The sequence below is a fragment of the Nilaparvata lugens genome, chromosome 9 (genome assembly GCF_014356525.2).
Source record: "Nilaparvata lugens isolate BPH chromosome 9, ASM1435652v1, whole genome shotgun sequence".
Classification (NCBI taxonomy): domain Eukaryota; kingdom Metazoa; phylum Arthropoda; class Insecta; order Hemiptera; family Delphacidae; genus Nilaparvata; species Nilaparvata lugens.
This window is the reverse complement of record NC_052512.1, coordinates 7,886,156-7,901,772: the sequence shown is the minus strand read 5'-3', so window position 1 is coordinate 7,901,772 and position 15,617 is coordinate 7,886,156.

The window sequence follows — 15,617 nt, the reverse complement described above, 5'->3', positions numbered from 1 at the left end:
ATATTCATGATTTCAAAATTCGTCATAAGTCGAGCTAAATAATCAATGGAACACTTTTGGAGTTGAATAGGAAGGAATGGTCGTTAAAAAGCAGATTGTTATCGGAAAGTTTATATACCGTTATCACTTTCAGGAGAGTGAGAGAAAGAATGACATACAAATAATGTGACTGGCAGTGATGACGTCACGACGTAAACAGTGAACGTGGTATGGGAGCCTTGTATCACTCCCATTTGACCGCTGAGCGCTAGTTGTGTATGTCCATATATATGTATTACATATAAAAGGAAAGAGAGAATATGAAGAGATAAAGAAAAGAGAAAAGAAGAGTAAGAAGGGTAAGAGAAAAGAAAGAGAGAAATAGAATTGGTGGATTACAGAAGAAGAGTATTCGGGCTACAAAAAATAGAACACAATTTTCTGGCACCCAACAGTTGTTAGAGTCGAATCTGTTTTTATTCTTTGGAGAGGGAGAGCGAGTGAGAGTGACAGAGAGAAAGCGTGTAAGAGTTCGTAATAGAGGGTGCTGTGAGGTATAGTGAGGTCCACGTTATAATGTCAGTGGAGAAAGATAGCAGTACTACGTTGCCGATCCTCTGTCTTGTCAATGCCTTCTATAGATGGTAACTGATACAGGTTTATTGATGTAATATTAACTGTTCATTCTCGTTTAAAATAATAAATAATATTCTATTAAGCAATAAATTATTTTTTCCTTGAAGATTAATTTTCGACTGAGTCATTGTCAATATTGTATAACCGTTCCATAATTGAATAAAAACACAAATATGTTGTCAAATTCTACACTGTTGTTTTATTTAGTACACGACCAAGGTTTAGCGACCACACCGGTCACATTTTCAAGACTGACTGATTGAAACCTTGGTCGTGAACTAAATAAAACAAACGTGTAGAATTTGACAACATATTTGTGTTTTTATTCAATGTTTAATTTTCTTGATTAAGATGAAATATTTTGTAAATTAATTATTAATTCAACATTGTTAAAATACGACCCGGCTACAGAGCAAAGCGAGAAAAAGATAGCGCTATTTGCTTTGTTGAATGATAGACAATGATAGCAATACAATTGCAAATCAAACACTGCCATTATAACGTGGACCTCACTATAGCAAAGGGGATACAACTGTATTTTACCCTCCAGAGCAATGATATCTCTCCCAAATCCAAAGCTCCATGGCAACAATATTATTTATGACTGTCATGTGGCCCTAAATGGCATCCATGTAGCTCTCAACGAATCGTTTGGCTTTTGTTTACTAACCGTTACATTTTGCTTACCCGTTCACAGCCGCATATTTGTCGTTTATTGACCTAATCAATAAACCATTGTTATTATTAAACAATGTGGAGTGTTTGAAAGAGAACTTTGAATTCCTGTGACTGTTTCAGCACAAAACTTCTCATGTATAGAGAATCTGAAGTTGACAAAAATAATCATTGTAGATTTACTAGTACTTCTCTGTGGACAGTAGACCTCGCGCAGTTTTAAACCGAAGCCACCTTTGAAGCTGCGTTTACACCGGAGTTGATAACGAGAGTTATTAATAAAAAGTTGTCAACTTGACTGAATCGACAAAAAATATCTTGAAAAAAGTATATAACTCGTGTTTTCAACAGAAAATTCCTTGTTACTACTAGTTCTGTGAACAGTAGACCTCACGCAGAATTCTAATCTACAAGTACCTCATTGAAACTATAGACCTTATAGAAATACAGCAATGGACTGGCTTCTCCACACATCTGTGTAATCACTTGTCAGCTGATTTATGATGAATAATATTCTATAGTCTGATTTTTACTTTCCTTGCCCTATTACCATAGGTAAGGGAAGTATTGCTTTCCGAAAAAATTGTGGTACCCCAATTTGTAAATTTCTATACGTTTCGAGGTCCCCTGAGTCCAAAAAAGTGGTTTTTGGTAATTGGTCTGTATGTGTGTGTGTATGAGTGTATGTGCGTCTGTGTAGACGATATCTCATCTCCCAATTAACGGAATAACTTGAAATTTGGAACTTAAAGTCCTTCCCCTATAAGGATCCGACACGAACAATTTCGATCAAATGCAATTAAAGATGGCGGCTAAAATGGCGAAAATGTTGTTAAAAACAAGTTTTTCGTGATTTTCTCGGAAACAGCTCCAACGATTTTGATCAAATTCATACCTGAAATAGTCATCGATAAGCTCTATCAACAGCCACAAGTCACATATCTGTAAAAATTTCTGGAGCTCCGCCCCATCAATGCAAAGTTCGATTTCCTATTCCCAATTATGAGGCTTCAGATACAATTTGAACAGGAGAAATCGAGTGGAATAGATTGAGCATGAAAATCTCTACAATTAATGTTATATAACATTTTCACCTAAAATTGAAAATAAGCTCTAAATTCGAGGAAATGTGATTATTCAATGCAAATTATTGTTAATTCTATTAAATTATTCACTATGAAGAGAAAGCAGACCTCATGTGTGTCTCCAGCGTTATTGCCCTGTCACCAGCTGTCTCAAATCTTTGAATATTAGACTTGAGATGCGCGGTAACACTAGCGTCAGGTAATCAATTTTCATAACGGCAAAGAAAGTTTTGTGAGTGCGCCACAACAGATTTTTACGGTAATATTGGCATGAGAAGGAGGCTGATTTTTCCTTTTATATTATCCTTGAAATGCAGAATTTCCAAAGACCTTGTATATACGTCGACGTGCAATTTAAAAAGGAACATACCTGTCAAATTTCATGGAAATCTATTACCGCATTCATCGTAAATGTGCAACATATGACCATTTAAACATTTAAACATTCAAACATTCAAACATTCAAACATTCAAACATTCAAACATTCAAACATTCAAACATTCAAACATTCAAACATTCAAACATTCAAACATTCAAAAATTTTAAAAATTAAAAATTTAAAATTTTTAAATTTCAAAATTTAAAATTTAAAAATTTAAAATTTAAAAATTTAAAATTTAAAATTTAAAATTTAAAAATTAAAAATTTAAAATTTAAAAATTAAAAATTTAAAAATTTAAAAATTTAAAATTTAAAATTTAAAAATTTAAAAATTTAAAAATTAAAAATTTAAAATTTAAAAATTTAAAAATTTAAAAATTAAAAATTTAAAAATTAAAAATTTAAAAATTTAAAATTTAAAATTTAAAAATTTAAAATTTAAAAATTTAAAAATTTGAAAATTTAAAAATTAAAAATTTAAAAATTTAAAATTTAAAAATTTAAAATTTAAAATTTAAAAATTAAAAATTTAAAATTTAAAAATTAAAAATTTTAAAAATATAAAAATTTAAAATTTAAAAATTAAAAATTTAAAAATTTAAAAATTAAAAATTTAAAAAATAAAAAATTAAAAATTCAGAAATTAAAAATTAAAAAATAAAAAATTTAAAAATTCAGAAATTTAAAATTTAAAAATTAAAAATTTAAAAATTTAAAAATTTGAAAATTTAAAAACTTGAAAATTTAAAAATTTAAAATTTTAAAAATTTAAAATTTAAAATTTAAAATTTAAAAATTCAAAAATTTAAAAATTTAAAATTTAAAATTTAAAAATCTAAAAATTTAAAATTTAAAAATTTAAAAATCTAAAAATTTAAAAATTTAAAAATTTAAAATTTAAAATTTAAAAATTTAAAAAATAAAAATTTAAAAATTTAAAAATTTAAAAATTTAAAAATTAAAAATATAATACAAGCATTGTCTCTAATTTTAATGTGCAACTATGGTCGTTATTCGTCCTTTTGCTTCATCATAGTAATAGCAAACTATTGTAACCTTTTAAATGTTTAATGTTTAATGTTTAAATTTTTAAATTTCAAAATTTTAAAATTTTTAAATTTTTATTTTAAAATTTAAAAATTTAAAATTTAAAAATTTAAAATTTAAAATTTAAAAATTTAAAAATTTAAAAATTAAAAATTTAAAATTTAAAAATTTAAAAATTTAAAAATTAAAAATTTAAAATTTAAAATTTAAAATTTAAAAATTTAAAAATTTAAAATTTAAAAATTTAAAAATTTAAAAATTTAAAAATTAAAAATTTGAAAATTTAAAAATTTAAAAATTTAAAAATTTAAAATTTAAAAATTTAAAAATTTAAAAATTTAAAAATTTAAAAATTTAAAATTTAAAAATTTAAAAATTTAAAATTTAAAAATTTAAAAATTTAAAAATTAAAAATTTAAAAATTTAAAAATTTAAAAATTTAAAAATTTAAAATTTAAAAATTTAAAAATTTAAAAATTTAAAAATTTAAAAATTTAAACATTAACATTTAAACATTTAAAAGTTACAATAGTTTGCTATTACTATGATGAAGCAAAAGGACGAATAACGACCATAGTTGCACATTAAAATTAGAGACAATGCTTGTTGAAAAAAATTTAAAAATTTAAAAATTTAAAAATTTAAAAATTTAAAAATTTAAAAATTTAAAAATTAAAAATTTAAAAATTTAAAAATTTAAAATTTAAAATTTAAAATTTAAAAATTTAAAAATTTAAAATTTAAAAATTTAAAAATTTAAAAATTTAAAATTTAAAAATTTAAAAATTTAAAAATTTAAAAATTTAAAATTTAAAAATTTAAAATTTAAAAATTTAAAAATTTAAAAATTTAAAAATTTAAAAATTTAAAATTTAAAATTTAAAATTTAAAAATTTAAAAATTTTAAAAACATTAAACATTTAAACATTTAAAAGGTTACAATAGTTTGCTATTACTATGATGAAGCAAAAGGACGAATAACGACCATAGTTGCACATTAAAATTAGAGACAATGCTTGTTGAAAAAAATTTAAAAATTTAAAATTTAAAAATTTAAAAATTTAAAAATTTAAAAATTTAAAAATTAAAAATTTAAAAATTTAAAATTTAAAAATTTAAAATTTAAAAATTTAAAAATTTAAAATTTTAAAAATTAAAAATTTAAAAATTTAAAAATTTAAAATTTAAAAATTTAAAAATTTAAAAATTTAAAAATTTAAAAATTTAAAAATTTAAAAATTAAAAATTTAAAAATTTAAAAATTTAAAATTTAAAATTTAAAATTTAAAATTTTAAAAATTAAAAATTTAAAAATTTAAAAATTAAAAACATTACATTTAACATTTAAAAGGTTACAATAGTTTGCTATTACTATGATGAAGCAAAAGGACGAATAACGACCATAGTTGCACATTAAAATTAGAGACAATGCTTGTATTGTATTAAGCTCTATGGAGTTCCACTGACATGATTTAAGGAACAAAAATCGAAGTATTATAGGGAGAAGAAATAATAGTACAGTGAAGAAGAGAGAAGGAAATTATTGTGGTGAAACAGTATACTCATAACAGGAATAGCTAAATAACTTCCTGGGGCAACTGCATTAACTGATAATTAGATTATCAGATCAATAGAAAAGTGATAAAAATAATAATAAGAATATTTATGTTTAAATATAATACAACTAATCCCACTTCAATCAATGATTCAATTTAAGAAGTAATACAAATAATATACACATATATAATATATCATTTGAGAAGCTGGCATGAGGCTTAGCCTCAAATCAAACTTGGAATAATAGTCTACTAATAATCAAGTACAGCACAAAAGTTGAGAAAGTCAATCATCAATAAATATGGAGATCAATAGAAACAAAATAACAGTACTTGAGACCGAAAGTATGAGAGAAGAAATCAAATAAATGCTGTGTATAGTGTTTATGAATAAATGGAACAAATAGAAATAAAAAGAAGTTATTCATGTTATTCTCAAAAGTTCAGAAAACTGAAAGCGTAAATACATATCTCAGACCTGGTTGGTTGAACTGTCCTTTTTACCCTCAGTGTCAGTCCAATAAATAATTCCATCAGAAGATCACACATTTTTATACCCAACTTTTCACATAATGAATTATAGACCTGTATTCTACTTGTGTTAAGTCTTCCCTTATAACAACGCCAGTACCCTTGAGCTTTTTCTTTTGAGAGAAAACTGCATTCCGTTGGCGATAGCTGACGAATTTGACAATGATAGCGCGGGGTCGTGGTGGTGGGATGGTGGTGGCCGCGGCGGCCAGCCGACGCCCACGCGATGCGAGCGATCGATATCTTGCAGCTCGATATTAACACCCAGCTTGTCTTTGCAAACATCGATCACTAGTTCATCAGTGTTCTCCTTATTGATTCTGGCACTCCGAATATGCGAATGCAGTTTCTTCTCTGATACTGTTCTAAATCGTCGATGCTACTAGATGATTGCTTGATTTTCTCGTCTCTGAGCTTGAGCTGCTCTTTCACGATGATACTTCTTTTTGAAGATCCACTATTGAAGAATAGCAGAATTCAGAGATGCTGTCAACCCCTCAATGACCAGGGTGGAAACGTCTTTAACTAATCTGTCATATACATTGCTGTTATTCAGAATTTTATTTACGAAATTGTTCTCAATACCTGAGATAACAGCGGTGATAAAGGCGAGCCGGCTCAGAGGCAGAGCCTGGCTTCGAAGCAGTAGCTGTCGTCTGCAGCGGCACCTTATCTTTCAAGCTGATGAGGACGACTGCGACGATGACGATGACTGCTTATCTGCTGTTGTGCCCGTCTGAGAACGAGTCACAGCAGTAAGTTAAGGTGAACTCATTATTAATATTCGTTTACACAATATTTGCAGCCACAACACGAAAGATACAGAAATTGTATACTGACAACTGTATAGAGCAAAGAAAACTGCGCACGATGACACGAATTTGAATTCAAAAATCCAACTTTGAACTAACGAAAAGCGTTAAAAACGAGGAGCTCGAACCTGACACAGCCTCTACTCGGAATCTATCATTATCGACGGAGAGAGAGAGTGAGTGATTAGATAAGATTAGAGTTTTTTATTTATGTATGTTACAACATTTACTAACGTATACACTGATTTACATTTCATGACGGTAATGCTAATTGTAATAAGAATTTTACAAAGGAAAAAAATTTGATCAATGAGAATAAATTGATATTGAATGCAATTAGAATAACGATAATATAATATTGTGATGTAACTTGATAAATCGGCGGTGTTTCAACGAACGATTGTCGATTCTCTGAAAAATATAAAATAATATTCTTTCCATCAACACATGACCGGGAAACAGACAGAGAGACAGATTATTTTAGATTAGAGTTTTTTATTTATGTACGGTATGTTACATATTTACTGACGTATACACTAATTACATTTCATGACGGTAATGCTAATTATTCGACGGATTTAACAAAGTATAAAAAATTAATCATTGAGGATAAAGATTGAATGAAATCAGAATAACGATAATCAGCTTATATTTGGTTAAGCAGAATCCATGACATATTCGAAAGGCCGTAAAATAGATTAGTGCATGAGAATGGTCAGAGTGAGAGGTGAATGCGATAGAGAGAGAGGTAGTGATAGAATAATACTGTGATGTAACTTCATAAATCGGCGGTGTTCAACAAATAATTGTCGATTCTCTGAAAAGGATATAGAATAAAATCCATTCCATTAACACATGACTGGGAAAGAGTGAGATAGAAAGATTTTATTACTTTCCTTGCCCTATTACCATAGGTAAGGAAAGTATTGCTTTCCGAAAAAAATTAAGGTACCCCAATTTCTAAATTTCTATACGTTTCAAGGTCCCCTGAGTCCAAAAAACTGGGTTTTACTTTCCTTGCCCTGTTACCATAGGTGAGGAAAGTATTGCTTTACGAAAAAAATTAAAGTAACCCCAATTTCTAAATTTCTATACGTTTCAAGGTCCCCTGAGTCCAAAAAACTGGTTTTTAGGTATTGGTCTGTATGTGTGGTGTGTGTGGTGTATGTGTTGTGTGTGGTGTGTGTGTTGTGTGTGTGTGTGTGTGTTGTGTGTGTGTGTGTGTGTGTGCGTGTGTGTGTGTGAGTGTATGTGCGTCTGTGTACACGATATCTCATCTCCCAATTTACGGAATGACTTGAAATTTGGAACTTAAGGTCCTTCCACTATAAGGATCCGACACGAACAATTTCGATCAAATGCAATTCAAGATGGCGGCTAAAATGGCGAAAATGTTGTAAAAAACAGGGTTTTTCGTGATTTTCTTGGAAACGGCTCCAACGATTTTGATCAAATTCATACCTAAATAGTCATCGATAAGCTCTATCAATTGCCACATGTCTCATATCTTTAAAAATTTCAGGAGCTCCGCCCCAGCAATGCAGATAGATTCCCAATTATCAGGCTTCAGATACAATTGAAACAAAAAAAATCAAGTGAAGTAGATTGAGCATGAAAATCTCTACAATTAATGTTCAGTAACATTTTCACCTAAAATTGAAAATAAGCTTTAAATTCGAGAAAATTTGATTATTCAATTGCAATTATTGTTGATTCTATTAAATCATTCACTATGAAGAGATAGCAGACCTCATGCGTGTCTCCAGCGTTATTGCCCTGTCACCAGCTGGCTTAAATCTTTGAATGACTTGTGATGCGCGGGAACACTAGCGTCAGGTCATCAATTTTCATAACGGCAAGGAAAGTTGTGTGAGTGCGACACACCAGATTTTTTTTCATTTGTTACCAGGCTTGTCGCCCTGGTGACATGGTTACAATAATAATTAGAGTTTCACAATTCATCTCAAATGATATCTCGGCTAAATGAAATGATTTTATTACATTCTTATAATAATAATGATACTTCATGATCAAATGATCATTTAATATTTATAATAATGTAGTGAAATAGAAAAGGGTAAATTATCTAATAAAATCTACAATAAAGGAAAATAAGATGCCATTATAATAATAATAATAATAATAATAATAATAATATAATAATAATAATAATAATAATAATAATAATAAAAGCTTTATTTCATTCATTAATGAACAAAAGCCTCTCTTTATGAGGTAATTTTGTTAGGCAAAAATTTTCGAATATTTACAGATTTACAATTTGTATTTAAATTTGTCTCGTAATCATTGTCTGGCTCCTTCTAGATTGCTATAATAATTTATAACTTTTCCACTATTTGCACAAGTTGCCTGTCTCGTGCAGTGGTTGCCCAAGCATCTCCTACTCTCTGGCACAGCTCGTCCCTCCATCGTATTGGTGGCCGTCCTCTGCTCCTGGTCCTGTCTCGTGGCACCCATTCAGTGCAAATTCTGGTCCAGCGGTCTTATCCATTCTCGCGACGTGGCCTGCCCATTTCCACTTCAATACGTGAGCCTCTTCTGAAGATACTTTACGCGCATTCTCCTAGTATTTCGGTGTATCTTGTGCGTTGGTTCAGGCGAATACGAAGAATACTACTGGGTGCGGCAGGAAGGGTGGATGTTTTTAGAACAGATAGTATTCTGATTTGGGTAGTCAGATTGGGCCAGCTGAAGTGAACATGTGTTCGGTAGATCATACCATTTTTTCTAGTCATTGTTAATCGGCATCATGGATTCGTGGAATGTGCAACATCGTGTGTTTACTTAAGACAGTTGGTGCGTAATAATGAGAGTATCATTACAGTTCAGCGCAAGTTTGTCGTCATTTCAATCTTGCGAGAAATGAAAATGTACCCACTCATAACACCATTTAATGTTGGATAAAATCATTTCATTCAGTAGGAACAGTAATGAATAAACGACCACCAGGGGCTCATCGCACTGTACGCACTCACAAAATGTGGAAAGAGTTTGGCAAGCCATACCCGGTAGTCCTAATCGATCTGCTAGGAGACATTCTCTGAACTGAACATCAGTGATTGGTCAGTAAGGCGTATTTTAAATAAAGATCTAGGATTCCATCCCTACAAATGGCCATGGTTCAACAATTGAATCCTGGCGATTATGTAAAGCGGCTGAATTTTGCTTGAGAAATGGAGGCCATATTTGACAAAAATGAAAACATCATTTTGTTTACGACAGATGAAGCACATTTCCATTTGAATGGTACCATTAATCAGCAGAACTATCTTATTGGTCAGATGAAAATCCAAAATTAATGCATGAGAGACCATTACACAGTCCCAAGGTGACAGTTTGGTGTGCTGTGAGCAGTATATTTTATTGGTCCATACTTTTTGAAGATGACAACGGGACCACTGTAACTGTAACCTCAGAACGTATAGACAGATGTTCACTGAATTCTTCCTTCCTGAATTAAGAAGGAAACGTATTTCTATACGGCAAGTATGGTTTCAGCAGGACGGGGCGACAGCTCACACAGCAAGAAATTCAATGGAAGCAATTTGGGCTGTTTTCGTGGTCACATCATTCTCGGTTTGGTGACATTGATTGGCCTCCTCGTTCTCCCGACCTGTCCATGTGCGACTACTTCTTGTGGGGTTTCCTAAAGTCACGTGTTTTACCAGCATAAACCACGTACACTTCAAGAGCTAAAGGGAGCAATTCATGAGGAAGTCGAACAAATTGGCAGGGCAATGTTAGAAAGAGTACAATCCAACTTCCGAGAGCGGCTTGTAAAGTGCATTGCTGAAAACGGCCTTCACCTGTCAGATATTGTTTTCAAACATAATTTTCTAAAATTGTAAAATAATGTGAATATTGTTCTGTAATAAATGTTTTTTTATGCATAGGTAACGACATATTACTTTTTGAAAACCGTTCATCCTTTCTGCCGCACCTTGTACGTAGCATTTGTGTTGAGTAGTTTCTAGTTCTTGTCCAAGTACTCGGTGAGTGCCATGTTTGCGCGCCAATAATATCGCAGGATATATGCACATGGTCAATGCTTTAGCTTTAAGGGTGTTGGAATAGTCGCCCTAAATATTCTTCTCAACGACAATACTTCTTCCATGACTTATCAATCCTGTGCTTGATCTTTGGATGCTCTGTCTGAAAGACAATATTGGCCTAAATATTCGTAATCCTCCACATAATCAATGTTGCCACAGTTACTTCAATCCTAGTTTTTTCGGAATTCGTCATTAACCTCGTTTCTGAGCGTTAGGTGTAAGCCATCACTTCACTAGCGTCAATCAGTTCCATGAGCATTCCCTTCATTCCTCAGCGCTCTCTGACACCAACATTACGTCGTCCGCGAATCTTAGATTTGACAGTTTTCTTCATTGATTCGGAGTCCTTTTCCTCCCAGTTTAATCTGCGGAATATGTACTCTAAGCAGGAATTGAAGATGAGTGGGAGAGAGTGGGCAGCCTTGCTTCAGTCCTTTTCCGATTTTTATGTCTTTTCCTCGTCTCTCCAGCTCTACATAGATTACTGTATTTTCATATAAACTCTTGATTACTTCTGTAGTTTATGTCGATGCCAGACTCCTCTCAGACATCCCACATCCTGCTGTGATTGAGACTATCAAACGCCTTGTGGAAATCCACAAGACCTAGGTAGAGTGGTATGTTGTATTCGATGGCTTTCTCTATGATCTGATTTGCAGTTTGAAGATGGTCAGTTGTGGAGTATCCTGGTCTGAATCCTGCTTGCTCGGTGGGGTGGTTTTCGTATATTTTATTCAACAATCTGTTCTTTATTATTGAAGCGAATAGCTTATAATTACTGAGGGGAGAGTGATTGGTCTATAGTTTTTTATATCCAGTCTTGATCCTTTTTGAACAAATAATAAATTACTTTCTTTTTTCTCCGTGCTGAAGGTATTGATTTTTCGCGCAGGATTTTGTTGAATAACAATTAAGGGGTTGCAGGAGTTTTTCTATTCCTATTATCAATGATTCGCTTGTTATTTCGTCCTCGCCAGGTGCTTTCCTTTCTTTTGGCTTTTTAAAGCATTTATTATTCATGCCTCTATTATCTCCAAATCTCCGAATCACTGCCGTTTGTTTGTGATTTTTCAATCACTTGTTGGCTTTCATGTGTGGTGTCCCTCTTATATAATTTTATAGAATTCCGAGGACGTGATCTATGATTTGATTTCTTGCCGTTGTGATCCCTCATCAGTATTTATTTTAGCGTCCATTTTGTTTTTGTAGTACTCAGTTCTTGATTTATCTTTGTAGTTGACCCAGTCGTCAAATGACTGAATTATTACATCTCTTCAAAATCCTTTATCTCTCTCCTGATTCTTCTTCTTATTTGTTTTCTAAGATTTCTGTGCTCTTCATTTGGGCTCTTCTGTCTTGATACAATCCTGTTCAACCTCTCACGTTCTTAATCAATTCCATTGTTTCGGATGAGATTTTTTGCTTCTTCTTTCTCTATCTGCGCTCTTTTAGATTTGTTGGAAGCTATCAATAGATTGTACGATACAGTTAGTTATATATTTCCTCAATACTTCTATTTTGGGATATGTTTTGTTCTCTAATCTCTTCAGTTATATTTCCAACATATCTCTCATACATGTCTGATCCAATCTTGTGATTTTCTGTTTAATAAAGAACCTTCTCCTATGTAATTTTAGTTCATCATCAGCAATCTGTGGTCGGAGTCGTATTGAATGTTTCAATCACTCTTAGGTTTCGGACAGGGCTATTTATTATGCTCACCATGAATAGTCGAGCTCGTACAGACCTCCAGATTGGGATTTCCACGTCCATTTCTCTTCTATGTTCCCGCTAAAGAAGCGTGTTCACTACTATAAGATTCTTACGCTGAGCAAAGTCCAACATCATCTCCCTCTCTCGTTTCCGATGCTAGCTTCTCCATTACTATTTCTCGCTACCTGTGCATTAAAATCTCCCATGAGGATAAGTCTTCTCCTGTTTGCTTCTGGATTATGCCTCTTCTATTGACTCATAAAAATTGTTTATTTCTTCTTCGGTACTGTCAGATGTGGGTGCGTGAATTTGTATAATCGAAATATCGGTATATAAAATAAGATGCCATTAGGCATTAAATAATTGATTGATTGAGTACTTTATGTAGAATTACAATATCGGGGCACCGAGCTTCACTCGTTATTTTTATCCATTGATAAACAGGACACAATTCTCTAAAATGATCGTCTTTATATTTCACAGCTGGCTATACCTCATCTTATGAATTTCGGGGATGCGATATTTGAATTTTTCACATATCACTTTTTTACTATCCAAAGCTGTTTCAGCAAGGTTGAATATCCTTATAAATGTCGTTCAGCGAGTTTTCTCAAGGTTGAGACCTAGTGCATCGAATCTTCATATCATAAACTACTATGTTCCAAATTCGTTGAAAATCGTTAGAGCCGTCTTCGAGATCCGTTAAAAATAAATAACCAGATATAAAAATAACCAGTTATGAAAATAACAGATATATAATACAGAAATTGCTCGCTCAATATAATGGATATTAGCTATACATTCATATACAATACAAACTATGAAAATAATTATTAACTGTACAATGATATGAATAAGAAAAGAAAATCAATTTGGATAAACTATACAAGATATATTGTAATGCATCCACATAAATTGGCGGAGCTTTTGAGAAATCAAGTCCATTCTTGAAAAGAATATAAAAATATTCTGTACAATGATATGAATAAGAAAAGAAAATCAATTTGGAATAACTATATAAGATATATTGTAATGCATCCACATAAATTGGCGGAGCTTGGGAGATATCAATGTCCATATTGGAAAGGAATATTAAAAATGTTTACATTTTGGAGAGAGAGAGAGAGAGGAGTGTGAGAGAGATAATGAGAAAGAAAATAAAAGAAATCTTCAGAGAATACTGAGTGAGATAGTGTGAAGGGAGAAAGAGGAATAAATTAATGAGAGGAAAAAGAGAGAGAGTGAATGTGTGAGAGAAGGAGTGGGTTGTGATGGAGGGGGTGAGAGGAAAGACAGCGCTAGTGATCAAGTAATGAATTAACAAGAGGGAGAGAGGACGGACTGACTGAGAGCAAATTGTGAGATTGGAATAAGAGGTTTAGCCAATGTGGGTAGTCAGTAGCTAAGAGACAATATTTTAAGTCGATTCAACACAATTCTAATATGAATCGTCTTCATGGATGAATGCTCCAGAAAATTTCATTCACAAACCACTCCTGGCTTGGCAGCCAACAACGTATATTTTTAAACTTGCACTCGTTTACTACAATTCTTACTCAATCCTTCCTTTCAATTCTCTCTCTTATGAATAAATCCTTAGTTGGATTGATGAAAGTAACGTTTTGGTAGAGAGTTAGGGGAAGGATATTTTGAATATTCTTTCCGAAGAATGGACATTGATCTGTCCAAAGCTCCGCCAATTTATGTAGATGCATAACAATATTATTTAGTTATAAACAAATTTCTTTTTTCGTATCATATACAGTTCAATAATTATTTTTTCTCACAGTTACCTTGAAAAGTGGCCATTCCTGCACTGATTACAGACGCATGAATCACTTTCCGCTCTAGTGCGGGATAGTTATTTGTGCAACTAGTGCGCAAAGTGACAGTTTGCTGCATCGAAAGAAACGTTTACGCCCGAGCCGTAGGCGAGGGCGGAATGGTTCTTGAGTGCAGCAAACGAACTTTGCGCACGTATTTCACATTAAATTTTTCCTACAGTTACCATTGAATATGAAAAGTGGGTAATTATGGGTAAAATTGCCTGAAAATGTAGTAGTGTTTGAATGGCGGGGGGCAGCTGTGTGGTGTGTGCTGTGGTGGCACTGTGCTGTCGTTGTCCTCAATTAAAATCTACTTAATAATTAGCGCGTTGTGCTTCGTTGCACCTCTGCTCCACTATAGCAGCCACAGCAGTCACTGTTACCAAACTTAATTTTGATTTTGCGCACGGGTGCTCCATATAACCTACTAACATATTTTGCGTTGTCATGCTGCAAATCTGGAGTACGCAAAGTACTCACTTTGCGTACTAGTGCGGAAAAGTGATTCTTTGCAGCCTGCAATCAGTGCACAAATGGTCATTTTCAGGGTAATCTGTAGGAAAAATTTTTTCTGCACTCCAGATTTGCAACTTGGCAACACAAAATAGTTGGTGGGTTATATGGAGGATTAGTGCACCGAAAACAAAAGCTAAGTCGGTTGTCGGTTCAGTCATCTTGCAGCCATCACAATAAGTGTGGCTGGCTGTGGCATGTATTTAAATGTGAATTTTTTTTCTATCTCTATTTTTTCTGATTCGTGAATGAATAAAAAGAGAACTTTGTCTGAAAATTTTCAACTTCAATTGATTATTAATTTTTAAATGAATTAAGGTGTTATTAATAACAGCATCTCACACACAAACATCTGATGAATTCCAGCCATCATTTTCCCCATAATATTCACATTAATATTCAATGGTAAGCTAGGAAAAATAAATGTGAAATACGTGCAAAGTTCCTCTTGCTTGTACTCAAGAAGCCATTCCGCCCTCGCCTACGGCTCGGGCGCAAACGTTTCTTTCGGTTGCAAACAAACTGCACTTTGCGCACTAGTTGCACAATAACTATTTTTGTATCATATACAGTTCAATAATCATTTTCTTAGTCTCTATTATGTGAATTCATCCATAACGTTTCTGTATGTGTAAGCTATTTTTATAGTGTAAAAGCCAGTATATATTGTAATCTACATAAATAAAGTACTCAAAACAATCAATCAATCAATCAATCAATCTTTTTTCTTCCTCGTTCTCTATGTTTCTCTGTCCTCCCATATATATATGATAACAGTCACAAACCATT